A 14,846-nucleotide genomic window follows, 5' to 3' on the forward strand; every position below is an offset into this window, starting at 1 on the left:
TCCCTTGGAACAGGTTTCTCATCTAGAGACAGAGACAGGCAAACAGATGTAGACAAACAGACAGAAAGATAGGCAGATATAAATATACCAAGAGATACACACACTTGGAAAGACAGGCTGACAGATATAGACACAGATAGAAAGACATAGACTAAATAGACAGATGACAGACACACAGATAGATGGGCAGCAGGCAGACAGACACACAGACAGACATCCAAGATACTATTCCTTTTGTGGGTGCAACAGTTTGGTTGCCATAAAGGGCAGAAAAAGAACATAAAAATGGATAAAATCCACTAGTGAAGAAACAGCCTCTTTGACAAAATAGTGAGAAGAGGTGAGAAGAGGTACAGATCCCTCTGCGGGCCAGATGAGAACTATCCCTCAGGTGAATAGCCCGAGAGATTCTGTTTCAGCAACGACCATCACAGATGTTGTGGTCAAACAGTTATTTACAGGCGACCATCGAGAGTTTTATATTTTATAATTGACAAAATTATAAATCTGGGGACCGGAAGGAGATTATACAAGAAAGCTGTTACATAAAAGGCCAAGCTTGGAAGCTGGGGACAGAGGACATCAAAAGCCTCTTGCTGAGCCAGCTGATCTTTCAGTTGTGATTGGGGGATCAAGCATTGTTTTGCTATTTGGCTGGGAAAGAGCTGGAGCAATCACTGGAAGCTCAGTGGTTGAGAGCTCTGTGCAGACCTATTGGGACCATTGCTCCAAAGTGCTATCTGCAGCTGAGGGGAGAGACCTTTCTCAGGAGTATTTCTCTTGTTTCAAGTTTGTAAGGAAGAAATGAAGTGGGAGGTGTGTGTGTGTGAGAGAGAGAGAGAGAGAGAAAGAGAATGAGAGAGGATGAGAACGAACAGGGGATAAGCTTTCCATCCAGCAGACAAAAGAGCATCCTTCTCGTGTGCAGATTGGAGAAGGTTAGCAATTCCCCCTGCCATTAAAAATGGTGAATCAGCCTTGTGCAGGCTGCTCTGGTGAGAGTGGCTATAAGCTAAAAGAATTTGTCGCAGTTTCAACGGTTCAAGAGCAAAAGAAGAATGATTGTCCAGCATAAACGATGAGGACCCAAAGGGCAGCAGCTGTCAGAAAAGTGACTTCACAGGGCATATGTAGTTCCTGAAGGGATCAGGGACATCAGAGCTTGAAGCCCAAAGCTGTGAGTGTCCCTGGGTTTCCCACTCACTCGCATGTCACCTGCTAAGTTTCTATAATGTGTGCTGTTTCCCCCATGAACAGTGTCCATTTATCCAAGTGTGACTTAGGTTTGTGGATCAACTATGATTTAAAAAATAAGATTTCCTCTTGCTTTTGTCTTTTGATAAGTGTTTGTGATTATACCTGCTTTTGCCTAAGTAAATGCATTATGTTTAAGAGTTAATAATAGACTGTTTTGTATAAATGGGAATCACACCAGTGAGGATCTGAAACTCCAAATGACAAGATGTAGTCCCCTGCTCTCGTCTCTACCTCCCTCCCTCCCCACACACACCAGGACTCTGAATAGACAGAGATTGAGTACCAACTTCATAGTAGCAGCTGCCTTTGGAAATCTTAGACTTGCCAGTTTGGATACAGGTTGGAGTAAACAGTAAGCAATGGTTGTATTATATTAAGATTTATATTTATATTATATAATACATAACAATTATATCTTCTATGATTATATGGTTATAATTATGATATATATTTATATCATGATGTTATATTAGGATTTATTTTTGTTCTTGTCATTTCAGTCTCACCCAATACTTCGTGACCCATTTGCAGATTTTCTTAGCAAAGAAATCACAGTAATTTTTTCCATTTTCTTTATCAGTTTGCTTCAGGAATGAGGAAACTGAGGGAAACAGAGTTAGAAGATTTGCTCAGGCTCACAAAACTGTTAAGTGTCTAAGGCCACAATTGAAATCAGGTTTTCCCGATTCCAGTTCAGGTGCTCTAAAAATATACTTATATATGACCTAACTCACAGGATTGTTAGGAGGTACTAAAAGTATAAGCCACTATTACTACAAGTGCTCAGAGTTACATCATTAAGCCTTTCAGTTATCTTTGTGGGCAAGGGAGGAATCTACTGTTACTATGAAAGTTCTCCCCTTTTCTGAGAATCAGGGGGTTAAAATAAGGAAGACACTGACCTCAAGAAGGTCAGAAAACACGTTTATATACTTCCAAATGAACACAACTTTACAAAATTGAGCATTAAATGTATCACTTGCTTTCCTCCTTGCTTTCCTGATGTTTTTATCCCCCTTTAAGGACTACTGAATTTGAAATTAAGAGACCAGAGTTTGAATCTCAGTTCCTACTCTGACATAACTACAGCTAGGAAAGCAGATTCAATCACTCATCTGTAAAATGGATAACAATGTTCATCTTCCAAGGTTGTTAAGAGAAGAGGACTTTGTCAATGTTAGCATACAAATATGATTTATTATGTGGGAGATAATATTTCTACTTTCCATTAAAAGCCTGCAACTTGCCCCAAAGTTCTCTCTATTTAATTTGATATTATTAAGAGGAAATGAACAAATTTGCTCCTAAAAGATACTAGATGGAATAGTAGCTAACTTGTTTAGGTCTGCTGATAAATGCTTCTCACCTGAGACTCGCAGTAAATCCCCTGGACTTTGGGTTCCTCACAAATAAAATGAGACAATACAAGATTGCTCTCAGTTCCTGCTCTAGGATCCTATGACGCCAGGATCCCTGGTTTAGCATTTCTCACTATTAACCAACAGTCAGTCAAATGTTCCTACTGTCTGGCAGGGCAAGATTTCTCCCTTTATAGGCCCTCATCTCTGCTTGTTAGACATGAACTCAAACTCACCACGTCCAAAGAAAAATTCTTTATTTTCCTCCCTGAACTTGTTCCTCCTGCAAACTTCCACATCTTTACTGAGGGCCAACACTAGCGGCCTTTAGCCTCCGAGGGTAACAAGCAGGTCATCCTTGCCTCTTCTCACCCAATTACCAATTATATCTGGCCATTTCCCAGGTTTGTAGGGTCAACAGTTAAGAACTTCACAAATCCATCCAGTAGGGCCACAACCCTAGTTTGCCTGCATCACCTCTGGCCTATACAACACTTTATTCACACCACAGTATGAATCAATTGCTTTAACCAAGAAGTGGACACGCGCCTAAGGAGATCTCAATTCCAATGAGCTTGCTGAACTGACACTTTGGAGCTTAAAGTTGGCCTGTAGTTCCAATGGTCTCTTGATGGAGACAGCCATCTGCATCCAGAGAGAGCACTGTAGGGACTGAAGGTGGATCAAAGAATAGTATTTTCACTCTTTTTGTTGTTATTTGCTTGCGTTTAGTTTCTTATTTTTCCCCTTTTTGATCAGACTTTTCTTGTGCAGCAAGCTAATTGTGGAAATTTGTATAGAAGAATTACATTTGATAAATGAAAGACTTAGTTCTTCTCAGCAGTTCAGTGATGCAAAACAATCCCAATAGACTTTGGATAGAAAATGCCATCTGCATCCAGATAAAAAACTATGGAGATTGAATGTAAATCAACACATGCCATTTTCACTTCTATTTTCCTCTCCCATGGGTCTTCTCTTTTGTTCTGATTCTTTACTCTCAACAAGATTCATAAAGCAATGTGTATTAAAAAGAAGTAAATAAACAAATTAAAAAAAAAAAAAAAGAATTACATTGGATTACTTGCCATCTACAGGAGGAAGTAGAGGGAAGGCAAAAAGAAAAAAAAACTTGAATGAATGTTTTGAAAATAAAAAGCATTTTTAAAAAGGTAGGTCTGATTGTGCTGAGTGACTGTAGGGCACGGAAGAGGGAAATAGGAGATAGAAATAGGTCCAGGAAGGATAGCTAAGTGGCAAAGGGTATAGTGTTTGCCGGAAAATATCGAGTTTGAATCCGGCCCGACGCTTACTAGCTGTGTGCCTCTGAACAAATCTCTGCCTCAGCTTCCTTATTTCTAAAGTGAAGATGAGTCGCCCTTTCCTCCCAGAGAAAGATAAATGTAGTCAAACCTCAAAGCACTGCAGAAATGCTGGACAATTCCATGAAAACCTCTTGCTCTGCAAGTTTAGATGCGACACTCCCACCCATCTGTGCTGAAGACTCCAGAACCAGTTGGGGAATCTTTAAGCCTCAATTCCTTCCGGTCTAACTGAAGCTCTGCATTTTGGTCAATCTAGTCCTAGCCCTTTGCTCTAGGTAGCAGTTAGAGAAGGAGTAAGGGAAGAAGAGGCAGCATGAAGTGGTAGAATGAGAGCCAGTTTGGAGGCAGAAGATCTGAGGGCTAATTCTGCCATTGTCTTCCTACCCGTGGGACCACATACAAACCAGCTAAGATATCTGGGACCTAGGAGCTTTAGCTGTTAAGTGAGGAGGCTGGAGAGGAGCCGAGTCTTCTCCATTCCTATGAGATACTTATTATTTTCAGTATTAGCAAAAAAAATTCTTCTCTATATATCATATATTCATCTATGTAAATATATTTTGTATATTAATTTACATAAATAAATATTTTATATATTTACACAATAAATAATACATTTCTCCTGTCTGCACAGGAGGTACAAATCACACAGAGCCAGACACAGGGACAGAACCTGGATCCCCAAATCTAATCTCTGAATGTAAATGTCAGGTGGTTTTGCCAGGAGTCTAAATTCAGGCTGGTTTCTAGGAAGCATCTCTTTAGTCAAAGAGCCAAAACAAAAAATTTTACACTGAAATTAATAAACATCACGTTGTCACTGCTTTCCTCAGGGACGTCTCCAAACACACAAAAGATGGAAATTGAAGCAAACAGGTAAGTTCCCGTCTGGTACACACCGACAGCAATAGGTGTGTGCCTTTCAGACACTTCACCATCCACTTCAGTACAAAGAACATGGAGTTCTGTCCCTCTGTACTGCCCTCAGCCCCGAGTGATGCTCAGAAAGCAGTCTGCCCTTCCAATAGCTGGGGAAGAATCTTACGGCAAGCTGCAGGGCTAAGCCCTTAACAGCCTCCCTTAGCTTCCTCTGGGTGTCTACTTGGTCAACCTCATCATGAAAACCAAGGGAGCTCTTGACTGAAGGCCATTTCTCTGCCGCAGAATCAACCTGACAAATCTCAAAACTCCTGCAACTGTCTCCCATCTATATGTTTTACAAAACAAACAAAACTTTTTGGTATTTATATTCTTTCACAATTTGGATCCAAGCTCATCTTCCAGCCAAAGAGGACTCCTTGCTCCTGCATTTTTTACCTCGAAGACTTTACATATTGTCCCCATACCTGTATTTCCTCATCATCTCCATGCATTACTTGTACCTTTAGTATTTCTAGTTTCCTTGAAGGTGTCTAACATGCTATCTCGTACATGAGGACTTTCAGCTTCTCCTCCAGCTCCCCACAAAAAAATATTTCTTGCATTTACTTTACATCTCTAGATTTCAGTCTCCTCGTTTGAAAAGGAGCTAAAAGAGATGATCACAGAATATTTCTCCTTTAAATAATATGGCCCTGTGGTGAAACCCTTAATGGGGGGGCACAGCTGGTAAGCACTTCATTTTTAGGCTCTAGTGCCCACAATTCTCTGAAAGTCAAAGTTTCCTTTAGCTCAAGTAAGAACAGGTGACGATATATGTATTTTTATTAAGTTGTAAAATGAAGTCTAACAATCTTTTCTCATATAAGAAAGTCAAGTAGAACTTACTAAATAACAATATTCTGCTATGATTGCTATGACTATTTCTTTCTGATTCTTAAAATTTGGAATTTGATGACTGAAATTCAGTTTTGAAAAAGGCAAAATTTGAAACAGCTTAACAGTGACAAATTAAAATCTTTCTCCCTTGTAAACTTATTTTTAATTACTCTTGAGTGAGCAAAAGCAACTTTTTTTTGCCAGTCGGATATTTTTTATGGTACAGTATATTAAGGTTCAATTTAATTCAATTCAATAAGATCTTATTAAAGGCCTATTATGTGGTGGCTACAATGCTAAATACCAAAAATACTCAGAAAAAATATTCTTTGCTCTTAAGGAGCTAACATTCAACCAACAGTGGAATCACCAAATAGCCTACAAAAGTCCCAAGAGCTAGTTGGATTAAGGTCAAATGACCTATTCAAGTACAGCTCTGTCCTAGTCCCCATTAATTTACATATCAGGTGTGTTTCCACCACAGTCTAAGGGAGGGGAAGTGAAGCACTCTACCAAATGGCCACCCACACACTCTTTCCCACTTCTCACAAATTATACTCATTAAAGTAAATACAGAAGTAGAGAAAAAGAGTGAGGGCATTTTGTTAGCATAACCAGATCTACACTGGTTAAAAATCTGGGCTTTTAAAAAATATTAATCAGAGGAGTTTCTTGTGTGAGGTTACTAAGTGCAAAAGGGAGTCTCACATGAAAAATTGAAGGACTAGGATTTAAAGAAATGTGGCAAGGGTCTCTCACTGGGACGGAAGGGACAAATTTCCTAGTTTGGGGATTAGTTTCTATTCAATAGACTCCTATAAAAAGTCACCTAGAGAAATTTGATCCAGATAGATGTAATGTAATCGACAGTTAACTTGAGCAGACTTGAAAGATGCAGAAAATGTAAGATTTTTGTGTTTATTTTTTGTCCATTACTGCTTACTCCCACTAATCCCTCAAATAAGCATCCCTTTACAAATTTTCCCATCGACACATTGAGAACACTCAAAACTCTTTGGAGGATTTAAGTTAGAAATACCCTTTTCAATGTCCCTCTGATATCAAGCATCAGATAAGATGTATTACAGGGGGAGATATACACTCACCAAAAGTATTCACCTCTGAGATGGTGGGGATCCAGTGAAGAGTGAGGATTCAGCAGGGAATCTCTGAATAGTGGGGTCCTCCAGACTCCTGTAGGGATAATAACATCATGTTGATTGCATCAAATTTTTGCAGAACTTCATTGTAGAGATTCGCAATTCCTCAGTGAATGAACTACCATAACTTCCCCAGCATCTATCAATACAGATTCAACAATGAAGTGGGACTAGAATTGAAAAAGGAGGAAGTTAACAGGCTGGATTGATTTCAGGAAATTGTAAAGTTCTTTAACCGACCCCGACCCCAAACTTCCAATATCAGCAAAGGTCCATTAAAAAAAAAAAAAAAAAAAAAACACACACACACACAACTATAAATCCTTTACAAATATTGAGGTATGGCACCTTGCAAAGAACTAAGAAGGCAATGAGGAGAAAAGCATGTTGGGTATGAGCAAGACACAATATATAGGAAAAAAAAAAACACAGTAAAGTGTCTCATTAAAGAGTTGTGGACTGTTCACAGCTTGACACTCCAATAAAACCCCTAAGGAGGAAGAAACCCCTAAGATGGGATTCAGGTGAAGGAGCAAGATTGGTCTTGGCTCAAGTCTCCTTCCCCCCATCCCTTCTCCTTTGGCAACAGGGGAACCTAGTTAGTTAGGTTCCCGAAGTTAGTGGACTTCTTATTTTCCCATCAGCATCCCTGGGTCAGCTGCTAAAAGTGTCAGCATTGGGAGCCAAGGACAGAGTGGACTTTGTGTGACTTCACAAAGAGCTGAGAGAGAGGCTCTATCACAAAGAACAATTTCTCTGGTCACCATATGTGCTCCCAGAAATTCGAGCCCCATTGTCTCTTGGCATTTGTGTGTAGTTTTAGGATGTCACAAACTGTTGGAGGAACGTTCTTGCACCAACTGAACCTCATCAAATAGTCCTTTTCCAAAAGCTACTTAAGCTATTGGAATAAATTGATTCAAGAGACAAGACATACCGGCAGGTGCTTGAGCCTTAAAGACTTTAAAGACATTAAAGACTTAACCTTGACTTCTCCAAGGTTCTAGAACTCTGAAGATAAAAACATAGCCTTGTCCTGGGACCTGACTCTTTGGTGAGAATGGAATTTTGACTAGGGACCCTCAGGGCTTATACAGGCTACATAAACAAAAACATTTTATAAGCTCCAACAGGATCTTAAAGACCAAACATAGTATCAACACTTCAATGGAAAATGGAAAGCAAATTCAAACTAAAATTTAAAAATATTTATAAACATAAAATCGCATCTTAAAAAAAAAAAACTACTCTAGATTCAATTCTGAGAAATGTTTTCCTCAAAATAAAATGGAACAAGAAAATCTATATAAGATTATCATAGCATTCAAGTTTTGTAATGCCAAAGGTAACCCCAAATGTAACAGATATCAAAGCACGTGGCCCACAACGCTTATAAGGGAAATCAACCAGATTAAAATATAATTGAGGAACAAAATAAATAAGACAATAGTAATTTATTAAAAAGTCACCAATTATGTGGCTCTGTAGGAATCCTTATGTACAGAGTGGTAGGTTCTATTTCCATTTGAGCTTAAAAGCTGGTTTTGGAGCCAAGGTTAAGTCCATAGACTAGCTGGGTGCTTCCTGGACAAATCACTCTCTGTTCTTGGAAATTCTGTGAAACCATAAAAGTGCAGAGAAGAAAATTTCCTCACAGTAGAGTTCTCTATACAAATAAAATCCCAGGTCCTGTCTTCCTCTCCACATAGTTTGCATAGAGGTATATATGCACATATGTGTGCACAATATACACTCATACATACAAACACACATACTTTTGAAGCTTCTTTTAGCTTTTCTCTTATGGGCTTTTCCTGGGGTATTTGTGCTTAATGAGAAATGGAGAGGATATGCAGGGAAATTAAACATCGCTGCACTAAATTAAAAACAAACCCCCAGAGGCACTAGCTATGTGATTCTCCCAGAAAAACAGAATGTCAGAATATCTCTGTGATGGCGGCTGCTCCGAGAGTTTTGGGGAGAGTGGGGGCTATGGTGTCAGCTTCTCACAACCCTGGATTGTTTTCTTTGATCCTTCTCTGAAGATGAACCTGGGTTTGATCTTTTGAGCTTAAGTGCCTTAGAAGCCTCTACCTTGTACTTCTTGTTACCTGAACTGTGAAATGGAAATGACATTGACCCAGAGGTGGGGGAATGAAAGGTAAGTAAATTAATGACTACTAAAAGTGGGTAGGAGGGGGAGAAAGGATGAGGAGGTAAAATGACAATATTTCATTATTATCTCTATACAACTTTGAGTGAGTTCCAAGGAAGGAGATGTAACCTCAACACGGGAAATGAAACATTTCCACTAGACTCCATGGATAGGCACAGAGAAAATAGGTCACTTCCGTTTGCTAATTCTGTAAGGCTGCTCATTTTCATGCAAGCTAAGAAACATTAAAAAAAAAAAAAAAAAAAAAATCAAGGAAAAGAAAGAACATTACACACATATTCATTTTAGACTTCCCTTCACCCCCTACCCTCCAAAGGGCTATCTTACATTTCTTCACTATGACCTTCAGGGTAGTTCTGGAAAACAGCCTTCAAAGATATCTTAGGAAATGGAGTTGGTTATCTAAAATGTTTGTTGAGCTTTAAGCATATTTAAGAGGTACTTTTCTTCCCGTTCAAACATACGGGAAATGATTTGCTGAGAAAATTCTTAGCAAATATTCAATTCTGTTTTCAGATCAATCAATGGGATTATATAGAACTTGACAACCTTTAAAAATTACTTTTCAGCAAGTCTTGTAAACTGCCCATGCCTGAATTAATGGTACTGATAAGTTAACAGTGGTTAGTGGTACCATAGATAAAGGAAAAGGAGACTTGAGAAAGAAATACTCTTTGCAGGTCCTCTCCCATAATACCCCAGCAGCTCAGGACAACCTAGAGTCTACATTCAGGTGGGAAAAAAAGATATTACACACGGAGAAATGCTGCCAATTTCTGCAGCCACCCTCCATAATCATTTGTTCCAAAGTTCTTCCCAATATACTTGCATAATTAACCAAGGTTGAGTTTTTGATTAACATACAGTGCTTGAAGGAACTGTGACCCACAGAAACTTGGCTTTTCACTCCCTCCTCCTCCTCTTCCTCCACCCTGTCACGAGTACAAATTTCAAGGGCAAAAAAGGTCTCGGCTGTTTGCTTACAGCAAATGGAAGAGGTGCTGTGTCACAACAAAATTTCGCTCTGTAATGTCCATCAGTCACTTATCAAAGACATATTACCATCTTGAGGTTTATTTTTGGATGAGAATGAAATGAAGGAACAGGTATTTCCCAACTGAAAAGCACCTAAATTCTTCTAGCTTTTCAAGAAAAGGCATTTTATGGAAATACCAGTTATTTTAAGTAATAGAAATTTATTATCCCAAGATCAAAGTTACCAAAGTGGAGATCAGGTGAGTGAATAGGGGTTTTTTCTTTGCTTTTTTAAAGTCTTCAACTTTTTCTTAAGTAAATTGCTCTAATTGTTTTCCAGGTTTCCCTTCATTGGCATGATTTATTCTTCCTCAGGCACTATCACAGGACCACAGCAAACATTCAACATTGTGGGATGGGCACCCACACCCAGGAAGATCCCAGGGGACTGTGAGTTCCTGGGCAAAGATCTCTAGGGGGTCTTAATTCTTTTGGCAGTGCAATATTAGGTTTTCCCTTATAGGCTATTTGAATGGACTATTTGTCTCCTATTTAAGGATCACCACGTTGTGTGTACAAAGTAGTTTATGACACTATTTTTTACTCCCTGGGTTTTCCCCAAGCCAAATTTTAGACTACTCATAATGTGTCTTTGTGGATAATCAAGCTATAAGCTATCCAGGTTTCTCACTTGCTTCTCTTTTGTTCCCTTCCTTCTGAATTTCACCTTATTTTAGCAGGAGCAATCACATTACTTAAGCTAGCAGGAACCTTAAAAATCAGAGTAGATTTTTCTTCCTAGACTAATCCCCCCCTTCTCCCCTCAATCATGTTACTTAAATTTAGAAGGAGCCTTAAAAATCATCTAGGCTCACCTTGGGAAAGAACAGGCTACTGAGGCCAGGAAGCTGGTGACTTGATGGAGGTTAAACAGGTTAAAAGTAGCAAATCTGGGAATCCAAACCAGGTCTTCCTAGTTCAATTCTAGCACTCTCCATATTGGTCAGCAGATTGAGCAATAAGTTTAGTTGGGGACAAGGTCAATACTAATGGCTAAGGTAAGTTTTAAAATTTATTTGTCCTAGCTATCTCACAAAGCTGGGGATAAAATCTGCTATATAAAGGTCTACTGCCATTTTCCAATAAGGAAACTGAGGCACAGAAAAGTTAAGAGGTCATAAGTCAGAGCAAATCAGCTGCTTTTTCAAGAGAAGATTCACTGTTTGGCCCCAAAGGGAGAAAAAATCTCCCTTATTTGTGCTAATGGGACTAAATGAGAGACTATTTGCCTGAGGAAATAGCAATTATCCCATAATTGTGTTTCATATTTGATCAGTTAGGTTAATAAAATGAATCTATCAAGAAACAAATCAGTTCAGGGGCTAGGGAGAAGGGCAGTAAAAATGCCAATTTTGAATCCTACATTTAGATAAATAAGAAAGCACATTATTAATGTCAGTAGGCTCTTGGCAAGAGCTAAAATTCTGTAAAAGCCCTCCTTCCTCACTGCAATCATTATCATTGACAGCTGTGCAATAATCCAACATTTAAAAAAACAACCAAATTCCTGGATCCCGAGTTAAGAACCCTTTTCTACCAAGTCAAGTAAGATGAAATCAAACATTTATTAAGCACCTACATGTGTCAGATACTTTGCTAAGCAGTGATGACCCTAGAAAAGCAAAAATAGTGTCCTCAAGAAGCTCACAATCCAGTGGGGAAAATAATATGCAACCAATTATGTACAAACAAGATAATTCCAAATAAACACAGGGGAAAACCGATTAGCATTTAGGGGGTTGCAGAAATGATTCTTGCAGATAGTATTTTAGCTGAGGCTTAGAGGAAACCAGGAAGTAGAGAGGAGGAAGACAAGACTAGCCATATAAAAATGCACAGTCAGGCACTGGAGTATACAGTGGGAGGAAGTGCAAGGTGGCCAGAGCCACTGGTTCAGAGTTCTTGAAGAGGGTTAAGGTGTAAAGATGACTGGAAAGGGACCCTGGGAATATCTTACAAAACTGAACGGTGGGTTATCCATTTGATCTTAGCAAAACCCAAACATTTATGAGGCTCTTTTGCCAGGCACAAAGTGTTTAAATAAGATACACTCTTAACCCTTACAAAACTTATAGTCTCCCGAGAGGGACATGTTACAACATATGCAAATATGTATAACATATACAAAATAACAACAAAATTTTTTTTTTTAAGGGAAGCCCACAAGAGACAAGGGGCTTTCTGAGATGTGGGAGAGGAAAAGTCCTGTCAATTGGAAAATCAGGGTAGACTTCCTGGAGAGGGTGGAATTTAATTTTGCCTTTACAGAACAGGTGATGATTAAACAGACTGGGGCAGGGATTCTAGCACACAGATACAAAAGCACAAAGTCAAGGAAGCTATGGGAAAGGGGAAGAGGACTATCATTTCAGTTTAGCCCAGAGATGAAGCTGAGAAGGGAACGTAGAGAATCATCAAATTTTTGTATTCCTTTCCAGAATCATACTAAGCTGTGTCTAGTGAGTGATGCTTCACAACTTAGCAGAGTGGGGAGGACAGGGAACGAAAAAGATTCATGGAAGAGTAAATTATTAGAGAAATTTCCATTGTCAGAAAATGGCTACTTTTAAAAATAATTTAGCAAATGATAAATTCACATTAACCTATTGTACAAAGCTGGCTTGCGATGTAAACATTTCTTATGCATTTTTTTTCTTTTGCAAATACTGAGTCTTTACTTCCACTTCCAGTCACCCCTCAAACTATTCTGAAAAACACATTTTTCCCAGACTCACTGAAAAGCTGCCCTCTTGTGGATTGCCTGGGTATATTCTGGGCAAAAGTGGCCAATTTTCAGATTGACATCTTTCTTCTACCTGTTTTCTTTGTTTCCTATTAAATGGAGGGTGCAGGCAGAATCCTTAAGTGAATGAGAAAATACGTTCATCATAAATTACAAGAGGCTCAAAACTGCTAATCCAGATATTTTTATCCTCTTTCTAGCTTTTTGCTTCTTAAATGTACTTCCTCTTTCCTCATAGTACAAAAACAATGACAGCCACAGCTTCAAATTTTAAATACAAGTCAGCACACACACAAAAAAGGACGGGAAGTTCCAATTATATATTTTTATAACCATTTTCAATATTCATAAGAAAAACAAGGACTTAAGTGCTTGATAGAGTCCTGAAGGAATAAAGATAGGACAGAATTTCCACAAATTGCAGGGAAGAAATATATCAGCAAGAACACAGGAATATTGTTGTTCAATGCTGAATCTTTGTGACTATAGAAGGCCCGATAATGTCCATGGAGCTTTCTTGGCAAAGATAATCCATTGTTGGTGATTTCCCTTTCCAGGAGAACAAGACCACACAACTAGTGAGTGTCTGAGGTCATGTGGATTCAGATCTCATCGATCAATCAACCTACAAACTTATGTTCTGTGCTAGCCAGTGTTAGATTCTTAACATACAAAGCCAAAGATCCAGCAGTTTCTGCCCTCAAGGAGCTTATGTTCAATCAAAAGGAAATAACACATACATTTAAGTTCAAGGGGGATGACGGATCATCATCACCTTCCCAGAGAAGCTCAGATAACTGCAGAAGGCCTACTGGACCCAGCCAAGTTCTAGGGCAGGACCAAGGTTCTTCTAAAAGGATATTCAAAGTAGATACAAATTCAGCAATGGTGTTGTTGAGGGGGACTAGTTTTATGTGTGTCATTAATTCCCTTTGGCCTCCTGGGGAAACCTAGAGACCCCCTTTCAGAGTCCTGTTTTTAAATAAATGAAATCGGATACATGGGGTTACAAAGCAAACCAATTATACTGAAAATACAGTTATGGAAACACTTTAAAAACAAGCCCCAGACAACGACCTCATTGAAGACAAGGTCTCAAAGGAAGTCAAGAGTGTAAGGGGTGGAGATGAGGAAGGGGTGGGAGGGGAACTACTCAAAAGATAAAAAGACTAGGAAGGAGATTAGGGGATAAGTAGCCCACACACCAATTTGATTGCCCAGAATATGAAAGAAATTAATATTAATGAGGTTAGAAAGATTCCTTAGCCCAAGAGAGATCAGAGATTACAATTTAAATGGAAGGTTGAGTTTGCATTTTATCCAAAAGCTAGCTAATAGTAATCCATAAGTTTTTTTTTTTTTGAAGAGGGGAATGCCATAATAAAACATCTTAAAGTCAGTTTTGCAGCTGTGTAAAGGATGGATTGTAGAAACTGAGAAAGAATGGAAGCCAGGAGACCAGATTAGTAGGCTATTACTTGTACCTTGGACAAATCACTTAACTATTCTAGGCTCAAGTTTCTTTTCTGTTAAAGTAAAGGAATTTCACTAGATCAGCAGTTCTGAAACTTTTTCATCTCAGCACTCCTTTATACTCTTTAAAAATTACTAAGGACCCCAAAGAGCTCTTGTTTATACTGTGTGGATTATCGATATTCCCCATATTAGGAATTAAAATTAAAGTCACTCTGGTCTGAAGAGGTGAGAGATTGAAGTCCAGTACACCGAGTCCCAATTTAAAAGTATGAAATGGCTTGCTTGCTCAAATATATATATATATAAAAAAAATATATATATATATATATATAAATATATATATTTCCCCCCCCCCCCAGACTAAGAGTAACTGAATTTCTTCTTTAGAAATAAATTCTGTTTCTCTGGGTAACATGCAAATACAGTTTGAGGGAGTGGTAACTCATGAATTAATTAGCATCCATGAACAGATAAATTTATCAGATTAGCTAGCCTAAAAGAAAAGCATGGCCCTAGGTGATGAGATTTACAACAGGTAAATTTTGGAAAGAGGTCGGG

General features: G+C 38.7%; 1 protein-coding gene across 7 annotated transcripts in view; it reads right to left on the reverse strand.

Annotated features, from left to right (window-relative positions):
• The window catches only part of RBM47 (RNA binding motif protein 47), a 140,147-nt gene that overhangs the window by 77,697 nt on the left and 47,604 nt on the right, over window positions 1-14,846 (reverse strand). For 2 of the 7 annotated variants that reach the window (XM_031942725.1, XM_031942724.1), the window contains exon 2: window positions 6,805-6,892. The gene's annotated coding sequence lies outside the window, so the exon portion shown is untranslated. Of the gene's footprint in view, window positions 1-6,804; window positions 6,893-7,206; window positions 7,512-14,846 lie in introns of those variants that run through there. The other 5 variants (XM_031942730.1, XM_031942729.1, XM_031942728.1 and 2 more) reach the window with 5 other exon arrangements.

Source organism: Sarcophilus harrisii, chromosome 6, assembly GCF_902635505.1.
Source record: "Sarcophilus harrisii chromosome 6, mSarHar1.11, whole genome shotgun sequence".
In the NCBI taxonomy this organism is placed as follows: Eukaryota; Metazoa; Chordata; class Mammalia; order Dasyuromorphia; family Dasyuridae; genus Sarcophilus; species Sarcophilus harrisii.